General features: G+C 44.1%; 1 long non-coding RNA gene across 4 annotated transcripts in view; it reads left to right on the forward strand.

Annotated features, from left to right (window-relative positions):
- Positions 1-12,443, forward strand: part of LOC110347546 (uncharacterized) — an 87,031-nt gene that overhangs the window by 29,090 nt on the left and 45,498 nt on the right. For all 4 annotated transcript variants that reach the window (XR_015441631.1, XR_015441636.1, XR_002392235.2 and 1 more), the window contains exons 2-3: positions 3,048-3,144; positions 5,252-5,443. This is a non-coding gene — a long non-coding RNA (uncharacterized LOC110347546). The remainder of the gene's footprint in view (positions 1-3,047; positions 3,145-5,251; positions 5,444-12,443) is intronic.

Consider the following 12,443-nt stretch of genomic DNA (forward strand, 5'->3'; position numbering starts at 1 on the left):
GTAATAGAATGTTAGCTAGCAAAATGATAATTAAAAGAACCAGGCATCGCTTCTTGGCCTTTTTGGCTAAGATCAAGTGTAAAAGAACCAGGTAATAATGTGAATTGTGCAGATAATATGTAAAAAACGCAAGGACTCAAACAGCAAATACTCCCTATAATGTGACACATAAAGGCAGCTGTGGTTAGGATGAAAAAAAATATGGGTTTTTAATCAACATTTCTTTAGGATTTGTATTGTTTATATTTCTTCTTTCTGGAAGTCCGATTGCACCCTTGTTGGGTGACCCCTTTGTATTCCCTACATCTCTTACTCCCTGGCCCACCTTCCCCAACTCTTTCTCTCCCTGTTCTGCATTCACAGCCTTTTCCTTACGTATGTATTTTCAGTTACCTACTGTACCCACTGCATTTTTTAAAGTGGAAGTGAAATTCACAAGATATAAAATTAGTCATTTTAAGGATAGCCATTCCGTGGTATTTAGATCATTCTTGATGTTGTGCAACCATTATCTAGTTCTGAAACATTTTCCTCACCCAAAGGAGACCAGTACCTTTCATGCAGTTGGTGCCCATTTCTCTTTCCCTCCAACCCCTTATCTCCATTCTGAGAATTTTGTGTAGATGAAATAATACACTGTGTGACTTTTGTGTTTAGCTTCTTTCACTCAGTGTATTCTCAAGGTTCGTTCATGCTGAAATGTGTTGGACATCATTCCTTTCTATGGAGATACATCACAATTTGTTTATTCAGCCAGCTATTGATGGCCTAACCAGAGAATCCTTTTTTCTTTGCTAAAAACGAATATTCATTATCTTTACACAGCCTCTGAGGCTCTAGCACCTATGAGCACCTTAGCTGGTGCTGGCTTAGGTAATCTGTGCTAGAGAATTGAGAGGATTATTGTTATTTCCATTTAAAGAAGAGAAAATGGAGGCTCAGAGAGACAAAGTAACACTCCCAAATTGTAGAGTTATATAACTGGTGGACCCATTGCTTGAACAAAATACCTGACACCCACAGTTTGAGGCAGGAGAGGTTTAATTTTGGTTTCAGAAGTGTCAGTTCATGGTCAGCTGGCTCTGAACAGAACATCATGGCAGAAGGGCAAAGCTGCTCAATGCATGGTGGCTGAGAAGCCGATCACAGAGGAAGAGTGTTAAAGGGGCAAGAGCCAGGCACCAGACTCAGCCCCCAATGCCATGCCTCCATGACATACTCAGACACACCCAGAAGCGTGCTTTACTAATCCACTAGGCGTCTCTGAGCCAGTTGTCTGTAATCATCATGGCAGCTGGTGGGGCCTGGCCACTGGGAAGCTGAATCTGTGCCTAATCCCAGGCCGTGGATACTTCTATGAAATCCCTATCATACTTGCTGGAATGGACCTTGAACTATGATGTTGTTTGCACAGCAGGACCAGAAAGAAGCCCTGTGGATAGGTGGGGGAAGAGTTTCCTCTCAGAGTCACAAGCTGTGTCCTTGGAGGCAGGCATGGCTGGGAGGGACAGGATTTCAGGCTGTTGGTTTGCCATCTGTTGGGAATCAATGCCCTTCTTACGACCCAAGTCCCAAAGTGTTGCAAGCAGGAGGGCTGATTAATTGTTTCCCTGGGGTCTCCCCAGCAGAGGGTAGAAGCTGACGCTCAGTGGGTGCAAAAGAGAGGCCAAAGCTTTCAACTAGCAGGGAATTTGTTTCCTGGTCTAACTGCAGCCACATGTGAAGGTATTGAAAACATATGTGCCTCTGATAAAAGATCACAGTTAGTAAGACTAGAAAGGAAGCAGCAGATCAGCACCCTGTTTCCCATCAAACCCCGTGCCCTTGGCTTTCAGATGCTTTATGTTACCAGAGAAGCTTAGCATCCCTCAGTCAGGGATAGGCTCAGGTTCCATTAGCACCGTTCACAATTTCTATCCCTTATCCCAGTGCCCACAGTAGTTCCCAAGCCTGGCAGCCCCTCAGTCACACTGAGTCAGAGCCTACAGGATTGGCCACCAGAAAGAGGCATTTTTAATACCCTCCTCTGGCTTATTCTTATTCAGCTGGCCTCGAATTCTCTGGGAACAGAGAGGAAAAGCTACAGTTTGGGGTGGCTGTACGTGGCTAAGTCTGTGCTGAATTGCTGTAGCAGAGGAGGAGCTTGCCATGAGTCGTGGATCTGTGTCAGGAAGGGGACCGGAAAGTGGACAGAGGTGGCAGGGCTGCATGGGAGAGAGGCGTTTGTAAGAGCAGAGGGTCATGATAGGGGCAATAAACACTGAGTGCAGTGAGCCTTTGGAATAATAAATTGCCAGTGGACGCCAGTCTCTGTGAATGGGAACATCATGCATGTAATCGCCCAAGCTAGAAACTTAGTGACACCTTCTTCGTTACACCTTCTTCATTTCTCGTTTCTCTTTGTATTCCAAGCCATGACCAAATCTTGTTCATGGACTGTGTCCCTCCAGCTGCATGCTTTACCAACAGCCAGGCCTTTGTCCCTCCTGGCTAACACGGCCTGGCCTGGGCTGGCCTGGCAATCAAAGTGGTGCCCAGCTGGATGCTCCTAGCTGCTTCTTCACTGGACTTTTGGGTGACAGATTCTGCTTTCTTTCGTCTCCTAGCATGCACTGGCAGTGTTATCCTTAAAGAAATTGTAATAATCTTACTTCTCTGTTTAAGGAAAGTCTATTTTTGTTTTTTATTGAAAACAAGATAAAACAGAAACTCAGGGTAGTTAACAAAGCTCTCCTCAGTGGGTTCTGAATTTCTTCTCTAAAATTCTCCATGGCAAATAAAAGACACACCAATTCTTTGTCACTGCTCCCAAGGGGGATGAAGACCTGTGTGAATTTCCTTTGTCCCTGGTGGGCTTTGTGACTGTTCATTTCTGATATAACACAGTGGAGGCGATACTTTGTCACTTTCTGGTACATCCTGTAATGTGCTTCCATTTCCTGTCCTTAGAATTTTTTTCAGAGAACTCAGATTATGTAAGAATTCCAGCTAGCCCAAGAAGATAGGCACAGCAGCTCTGTTGATATTTCCTTTCCATTTGTGTCTAGGCTTTTAAATCCAACGATGTCAAAATGTCAGTGACATGAGTGAAGCCGTTTTTAGTGTACAGAGAAGACCACCCACCTGCTGACTAAGAACCTCCAGGTGAGTCTGCTCAAATGCCTGAGCCATAAAATCATCAGATGTAGTAAATGATATTTGTTTCAAGCTTCTAAATTTTGGAGTAACTTGTTATGCAGCAATAGATAACTGGAACCACCTGCCATCAGTCTTTTCTAGCAGCCCACACCAGTTTCAGGGGATTGTCCTCAGTTCCCGGAACATAGGAACCCTTGTGCTTTCTCTGTCCTTTCTCACCCAGCAAACTCCTTCTCCTCCTTCAGGTATGCCTCAGGTGTTAGGCCTACCTTCCATCATCACTGAACAAATAAATGAGTGGAAGAAATGCTTCCTGATCCTTCCTATATTGCCATGGGTTTTGAGCAAGAACTTGCTTTAAAGCAGTGCAACACTGAGATTATTTAAGGATTCATCTTCTTTAGTAGTCTGATAATCCCCAGAGGGCGGCGCTGTCATGGCTGGCATATCCAGTGGGGAGCAGAATCTGGTTCATGGTGGGCATTATATTTTCCTTCACACCTTGTGTGTCCTAAAATAGAATCAAGCACCAAGGGTGTCTGGGAACTGAACTTGTCCTAGGTTGCCTGGCACAAGATGCTTGTGAGATTATTTAAATTTAGTCACTCCATAAGAAGAAAGCATCTGAAATCTTACAGCTCATATATAAAATACACTGGGTAGAGCTGTCCTTAAATTTCACCACAATCCTAAAATTTTCATAACCTTTTGAATATCGAATTGTGAAGTTAAAAGGAACTGTTGTAAACTATCAATAAAAACAAATATCTGCTTTTACATTTGATTTTTTTTTTGGTATTGAGGATCGAACTCATGACCTTGAGCTTTGAGGCAGGCATGGTGCCGCTGAGCTACATCCCTGGCCCTTTACATTTGCTTTTGTATAATAATTTGCACTGCCTTAAATGAGCGCCCCAATTTGTATGAACTTCAGGCCCACAAAGCCTGACTCGTGCTGAGGGAGAGCTGTTGCTTTTCGTGTGCAAGGTGTTGTAGGGGTCAGGAAGCGGCTGCGTAGGAGGTGCGTGGTGAATGGTGAGAAAGAAGGCTGTGGAGGTTCGGGCACGCACTGCAGGTCTCAGGAAGTGGACAGGAGATGGTGCTTCACCTGAGGGGAACTCACCTAACAGCCAGACATTCAAAGTACAGGGTTTCATGGCACCTAGAGCGCCGTTGTGCTCCCCCCACCGCTATCTAGTTCCCACATGTTTTTATCCCCCACAGGAGACTCCTGCCCAGTGAACACTCACTCTCTGTTCCTACTGCCCTCGCCCTTGGCAGCCATCCATCTGCATTGCAGATCTGCCTGTAATGGACATTTCGCAGGCCTGGAACCCTACAGTACATGAGCCCTTTCAGCGTGATGCTTTTGAGGTTCATACACATTGTGGCATGATTGGGACTTCAGTCCTTTTAAATGATACACTGGACGTACATGCGTGCACACACGTGTGTATGTGTGCGTGGGTGTGTGAATTTCAGTAGAGCTCAGGTGCGAACCGCTTTCCAGTTCAGCTTAGTTGGAAACATTAATCGAGTGTCTGTCACATGGCATGCACCACACCAGGCACTGTTCTGTTAATAACGATTGCGGTTACTGCACAGGAGGAAGGACTCTGAGACTCTCACATACACTGAGGATCCTGTGCCAGATTTCACAGACTGCAACCCTGTGAGCTCAGCCTCACAACCCACTCCAGATCTGAGTGTGATTTTGCCCTGGAAACTTTTGTCGTCCCTTCACAGTACCATGGGAGATGCAGAGATGGGTGTTGGTGAGGACCAGTGAGATTCACATCAGGATAGCTACTCAGGCTTACACTGACACGGCAGGAAGACAATGGAAAGGAGAATTGCACGGTAGCTCTGGGGTCCTCTTGGACATCTCGTTGGGCTGTCTCTCCATTGGAGAGCTGGAGAGCTCAGCTGGGTGACACACAACAGGACATCGGCCTGTTGTATGTTAGTCTTTATGATCTTGAAAGTGAGCTTAGGATTCATTAAAACAGTGAATGGATTCATTGATGTGCTGTGCGTTAAGCAATGACAGCTGTCTATTGATGGATTTGCTCTTGAACTTTCCTTTCATTTTCCTTTCCTTGAATATCACCAGGGGGAACCTTCAAAGGCTGGTGGGCCAAAGGCACTCAGTGTTCAGTGAGAACCATGACCTTCCAGTTCATCCTGCATCCCCCTCTGTCAACCGGGTCTGCCATCTCCATAGAAGTAACCAATCCGCTGAACTGTGGGCTCTGTTCTTGGAGCTCTTGCCGTCTGTGCCTCCCACCACCCCTGCCTTCTTCAGGTAAGCCTCACAGCTACTCCAAGGGGAAGGCAATATTAGCATTTCTATTCAAGAGAGGGAAGCAGACTCAGGAGACAGAGTGTTTCTGAGAGCTCACAATCAGTGGGTGTCAGACTGGAATTCAAGCCCAAGGTGGTTTCCCTGAAAGATATCTGAGCTAGAAAGCAGAGTCTGCCCCTGCTGCCTGGAACTGCCAAGGGTTAAAAGAAATATTCTTTCGATTTTAGAACTTCTCAGACCCAAAGTTGTGCTTGCATTCTATATGTGAAGGGAGTTTTAGTTCTTCCTTTTAAATTTTGGAGGTGTTTCTCCATCCAAGAAGCAATAAAGTTTGGGTTTAAATGTCGATTAATTCGTTGAGACAAGGAACTGTAACCTACAGCTGGAGAGTGGGGACGCTTGCCAGGAGAGGCATTCATCTTGGAAGTAATTGCATATTTGACTTGGCTTTGGCTTTCTGGAGTGAGATCTTTGGAAGACGACTTTTTAATTTTACATCACTTTCAGGCTAGTGCTGTAGACTAGGCCTTTGCATGTGCCATAGCGGGGGCATTTATCTCAATAGCAAATGGAGAGCTGATGAACCATAAATTCTCCCTCTCAGCACCCTGTGCTGGCTTTTCCTTTCTTGGAGCACCAGACGGGGCTTCCCCTCCCATGACCAGCCACTCAGAATGCATGCTCAGCCGTCAAGGGCCAGGAGGGGCTCTGGAAGCTCTGTGAGCCAGAATCTGGTCGCATGAGTGTGGCCCAGTGGGAAATGACAGTCTTTGGTGTCCCTGCATGCCCTTTTGTCATGAAGTGGAGGAATTCTGTGAAGGGAATTCTGCTGAGTCCCTCACTCTCCCAGGGCAGTGCCGTGTGCTGGACCTATGAAGCCCGAGGGGCATTCGGGTCCTTCTCAGGTGTGCACACTCTGGACCTGTCTCTTCCCAACAGCATGGGCCATGCTGTGCATACTTGATGACTGTCAAACCCACCTCCTCACGAGCTCCTGCAGTGCATATTCCCAGTCTGCTTTTGGATGTTCTGCATCCTAACACATACTCTCCCATTTGCTCTTCCATTATACCAGAATACACTCTGCCCGAACATTCTTCATTCAAATGAAAATCAATCAAGTTAAAACCAAGTATGCCAAAAAAGTCTCTAATTTGGATCCCGCTTAGGCCTTTGATTTTGATTTAGTGCAGCTCACACCTCATACTTGGGACAGTTTGAGTTGAAGACCATGCAAGTAATTTTCTCAAGTGTCTTACCTCAGGACCTTTGGACACACTGTTCCCCTGCCTAGAACTATTTCTCTATGCTCCTTTGCTTTGGCCAGTTACCACTGCTTAGGCTCGGGGTTTCCTCCATTGGCAGAACTGGTTTTGTACCCCAAGACTAGACTGGGGGTAGCACCATGAATCATTCTTGCCCACCAACACTTTCTGTTTTCTTGTTAGGCCTCTTTCACTAGATCGTGAGCTTTTGAAGAGTTCAGAATGCATGCCTTGCACCTAGAAGAGCTGCTCACTAGATATTTTCGAATGAACAAACAATGATGTAAAGTGATCACTATGTTTGTTTCTGTCACAGAGCTGCACTTCAATAAGATGGACTCTGAGATGATTCTGGGGTAGTAAAGGGCATTCCATTTTCTCCAGTGTGCATTCAGCTCCTTTCTCTGTGTCTAACTTCTCTGGAGAGACGATGCCTTCAGAGATGATGAAAAGACCAGTGCAGGACCCAGCGGTTCCAGAATGCACTGAGCTTCAAAAGGTCTGGCTTGATGAAACCGACCTCCCCAAGAACATTACTGTGGAGTCTGTGGTGGAGGCTGATCGCACAGTGAACAGCTTTTTGCGGCTGTGTACAATGCACACAGATGTTTCTGTTGTTTTTGCTTCCAGCCAGTGCTGCACTGGACACCAGGACTCTTGAGATGGAGCCTATGGGAGAACCAAATGTCTCTGCTGTTTTAGGTGTCAGCGCTGCTGTGAGACTCAGTTTCTTGGTGGTCTTTTCTGCTTTTCAAGTCTCATAACAGTATGTTTACTCGGAAAACCTGGACCAAGAGAAAACTCAAATTGCAAATGGGTTGGGGATTGAATACTTTATCTCCCCAGCCCAAGGCACGGGGAGGTTTGCATGATTGAGTGAGCCACTCTGTAGCACCTGTTGTCATAAAAGATGACAAGTCCAACCAGGGATGACAGGTTCAGTATGAATGTAGGGCTAGCATCACATTCCCAAAACAGTCAACATTATTCGATGTGGTTCTCTTCAGTTAGAGAGAAAACAAAAGACTCTATGTGTATTCACACCTGCCCGTATTAGGCACCAGAGCTACAGAGCGAGGCTAGATCATAAGGTTGGACTGGGTTTGGGATTAACAAAAACAAAGCAAAACCAGAGCACCAGACTTGGCTGGGTTTCTCTTACATCATGGTGCACCAGGCAGCAGACTGGTGGCTCAGAAGACGTCCTGAGGTCCGGAGTGTGTGGTGGTGTGAGAGGCTATGGCTGGCAGAGTGGGAGACCCAGTCGGGCCCCAGGATGCTGGACCTACTGCACTGCCTTCATCCTTTAAAGATGAGGAGGAGCCTGGGAAAATCCAGCCAGTGTCTCTGGACCCACTGCTCCAGATTTATAATCTGCTGTTCCTTCACAGTTGCATGGCTAGCAGGGTCTGCCTCTGTTTCTTGCTCTTGCTCTGCAGTCAGGCTTCTTTGAGTGTTCAGTACAGCAGGTCTGGCCTCAGATTCACTGCAAACACAGTCCTCAAATGTATGGGGGTGAGGGCAGGAGGGAGGGCCCATCACACAATGCACCAGACTACTCAGCATAAGGATCACGCCATTATAAAGCTGCCACGTTTAGCTTTCCCTTTTTAAGTAACTGGTGACAGAACATTTCCACACAATAAAGGCTTAAAAAGCCATAGAAAGTGTACTGGGCCAGATGGGTGAAGCTCAGGTAGCAGAGGTCACTGGGTGTGCAAAGTGTTATATTCCCCACATGACGAAGAAAGTGACCGAAGACCAGCCTGGGAAAGAGAGGATGCTGGGGAAGCTCATTTTGACTGCTGGTCTTTTAGGGCTCTGTGGTGCAGTGGCTAAGTGCAGGCTTCTAGGGGCTAGATGGAATCTGGCTTCATCACTCATTGGCTTTACATCCTTGGAAAATTTACTTAGCTCTGTGGGCCTCAGTCTCCTCATCTTTGAGGTAGTGTAGTAATAGCAGTACTTGCTTTTAAAGGGTCACGATGAGGTGATGTCAGAGCACTAGTCTTAAAGCCTGGTGTGGAGCAAATGGTCCCTGAGTACTGGACATAACTGCTGCTGTGTTATGGCACTACATACGGGGAGAGTCTTGCGGCCAGGGCAGGAGCACAGCACAGAGGTCTGACCTTCGGCACCCGTGCCTCTTCAAAGAGAGATCAGATGCCGGAAGGGAGAAAGGGTGCCTAAAACTTAGAAGAGTAAACTGAAGCAGCTCGCCGAAGAATCCACAGTTACTGTGATGGCTGAAGGACAGGCCTGATGACCATGGTCTTTTCAGAGGGACTTCATCATTCACTCAAAAAATCATCTTTTCCAAGACTTGAGGCATCTTAAAATAAAGGGCATTTGTACTAATAGGCTTATAAAATTGGAATCTGACATTAAGATAAAAGAAAATAGGAAGGACATAAGCTACAGGGCGAAATAGCTGTGATTGAGCACCAAGGTTATATCAGCAGAGTCTGAAGACAATGGAAGGCCTTACTTACTTTCAGTTGAGCTTAATGGATTGCAGGTGTGGCTGAGACGCAAAGAAGGTGGTTAGCAGAGAAGACTATGGTTTCTGTTTGGAAAGTGGTCGCAGGAGAGGTACAGGCCGTATTAGCAGACGGCGTGATGCTAGTGTGAGAGTGGCTTTAAATGTAATGCTCTTAGATAAGCTTTTGTAATTTTTAACAGCAGCAGTGAGGCCCCTTGCTCTGTCCTCTCCCCAGCCGTCCACATACTTCTCACTAAGGCCTAGGGGGAACTGGTTAGTTTGTCTGTCTGTCCATCTGTCTGTCTCTGGGTCCATCTAATCTGGTCTAATCTGATCTGATCTAATCTACAAGTTTTGGGTAAAACAAAGAAATACGTGGAAAGAATAGGCAGCCTACATGGCAAAACCAGCGTATGGCTCCTCTTTAGGCTTTCGGGAGGCAGGTGTTGTGGAGTCAGGATGAGCTCAGCTTAGAGTGAGCTGCTTTGCATTGAGGGGCAACTCTCCCGGTCTTTTCTTAGCTCTCTCTCATAATAAAGATGATTGACGCAAGTGTGATGACTGATGAGGTAAGTTTGTGCAGCAGTGAACACTTGCATGATGAGCCAATCCCCTTCAAGTTCTTCCCTGCAAACCCTGGCCAAGCACCCTGCCTAAGCACTGCTTGGGAACATCTGAAACTTACCTGCAGAGCCACCTTCCATCCTGGGTTGGATCTGATGGTTTCCTGGGCATCAGTGACTTTGTTTTCAGTCTGTTTCACTGTGAGGATGAACTAAAATCATGAGGTGACAATTTAGGTGAGACTGTGGCATGACATGAACATCCATCTTTACTTCCTAGGAGTTATAAGTGGACAAATGACATGGTCCAGTTTTATGCTGTTCAAAATTGGTGAGGAGAACGAAGTTATTGATGGACTACATCAATCAGCCGGTAGCAGACATGTTCTTGAGAGAAGTTTCCTGGAATGTCTCCCGTCCTCTGGATTTCTCCCTTTATCCTGCGATCCTTAGTCATGAGGTCATTCAGTGGACATTTTGGGGTGGCACTGAAGGAGCTGCATCATCCAGCCCATATCCTGTGGCCATGCTGGTTATTTTGTTTTTGTTCATTAAGTTTATTGGTACATTTTAGGTATGCTGTACAATGACATTCATCATTGGGATCTTGTACCTGTACATGATGTATCTTGATTCTTATTTTTCCCCTATTCCCCTGCCCTCCCTTCACCCCCTCCACCCTTCCCTGTTTGCAAAGACTTTGTTTCCATTTTTTCCATTTCTTATCATTTTTCCTTTCCCTTCTTTCCTTTCCCCTCCCCCTCCCATTTCCCCTGCTCATTTAGACCTTTACTTCCTATTACACAATATCAATTATACATTTTTAAAATTACAATATCAAGATCTAGAAGACATGGGCCGGGGATTTAGCTCAGTGGTTTCGCCGCCTGTTGCGCAAGCGCAAGGACCCAAGTTCAATCCCTGGTACCAAAAAAAAAAAAAAAAAAAAGATCTAGAAGACATTACCACAGATTTTACAGAATTTATAATGATATAGAAAGCATATTACAAAAATCTTTTTTGAAATAAATTTGACAACTTCTAAGAAGTACCTTGGAAGACAAATTAATGAAACTACTGTGGAGGAAATATAAAATTTGAACAGCACCTATTAAAGAGAGTATATTCCTAACTTGAAAACCTACCTATATGAAAATAGCAGGCTCATATACATTTTAACTGATAAATTATATCAAACATTTAAAGCAGAAAAAAGAAGGAACACTTCTCCTCTCATTTTAGGAACTCAACATTGTGCTAATACTAAAACTGGATAAAGATAATAGAAGGAAAAGTATGAACATAGAAATTTGTTTAACAAACCAACTCTTAGAAGTCAGATCTCGCAGTATGTAGGAAGTGGTTTTATTGTAGGGATGGCAGTGTCGGTTCAGCATTGGAAGATCCACCCCCAAAAGTCATCATTTTAACAGAGGAAAGGAAAAAGCCATATGATCCTGTCAGTAGTTGGAGAAAAAATATCGGACTAAATTCTACAGCTGTTCATGGTAAAAGCTATCAGGAGACTAGAAGTAGAATAGAACCTTCTCAACAGATTAAAGACATGTACTCCATACTTCCAGTGAGAATGCCTTATATGAATGGAGAAGATACAATGCTTTCTCCTTAAGGTGGGGAACAAGGGCAGATATGCCTACTCTTCGTCTGTCCATTAAACTTTTTTTTTTTTTTGGTACCAGAGATTGAACTCGGGTCCTTGCGCTTGTGCAGCAGGTGGTGAAACCACTTAGCTAAATCCCTGGCCCTGTCCATTAAACTTTGAAACCTAGGCCCAAACCAAAATAGTCTGGCAATAAAATGACACAATTAGGATAGGATTGGCAAGGTAGAAGTAAAATCTTTATATGTAGATGAAATGATCATCTACAGAGAAAATACTAAGAAATCTCCAGGAGCCCCTAGAACTTGTATTTGAATTTAGCAGGATCAGAAAACACAAAGTATATATAAAAATTCAGGTTTATGTATACTTACTATAAATGAAGAATTGGATATTGAAATTTAAAAAGTTATGTAGGAGTACAAAGGACCTAAAAAGTAAAAAAGAAAAAAAAAACAGTGTTGAAAGTCATTTAGTACATAATTTTAAGACTTCTTCTAAAGCTACGGTAATCAAGGCACTGTTGGTGTAAGGAAAGATATATAGATCAATGGAATAAAACAGAGAATCTACAAATAGAACTACACATATATGGTCCACTGAGTTTTGAAAGATTATTTAACAGTAACACATTATAGAACATAAACTCAATTCAAGAGCAGAGGAAAAGATAGTGTTTTCAGCAAATAGCACTAGAACACCTGGTATCTATATATAAAAAATTAACCTCAACTCTTTATTTCCATACATAAAAATAACTTGAAAGGATCTATGAACCTAAATATGAAAGACTAAAACTGTAAACTTTAAGAAGAAATTATAAGGGAAAATGTTTATGAATTTAGGGTAGGCAAGAATTTCCTAGGATATAAAAAACATGATGTATAAAAGAAAAAAATTGATAAATGAGATTCCATCAAAATTTAGAACTTTAAATGACATCGTTAAGAAAATGAAAAGTAGTCCTTAAACAGACCATATTTATAATGCATACAACCTATGACCAGTATAAAGAGCTCTTACAGCTCATTAATAGACAACCCAATTAAAAAGTAGACACAAGAAGATG

The sequence above is a fragment of the Heterocephalus glaber genome, unplaced genomic scaffold, assembly GCF_053883595.1.
Source record: "Heterocephalus glaber isolate CG9 unplaced genomic scaffold, H.glaber_assembly_v1.0 deba00000281, whole genome shotgun sequence".
NCBI lineage: Eukaryota > Metazoa > Chordata > Mammalia > Rodentia > Bathyergidae > Heterocephalus > Heterocephalus glaber.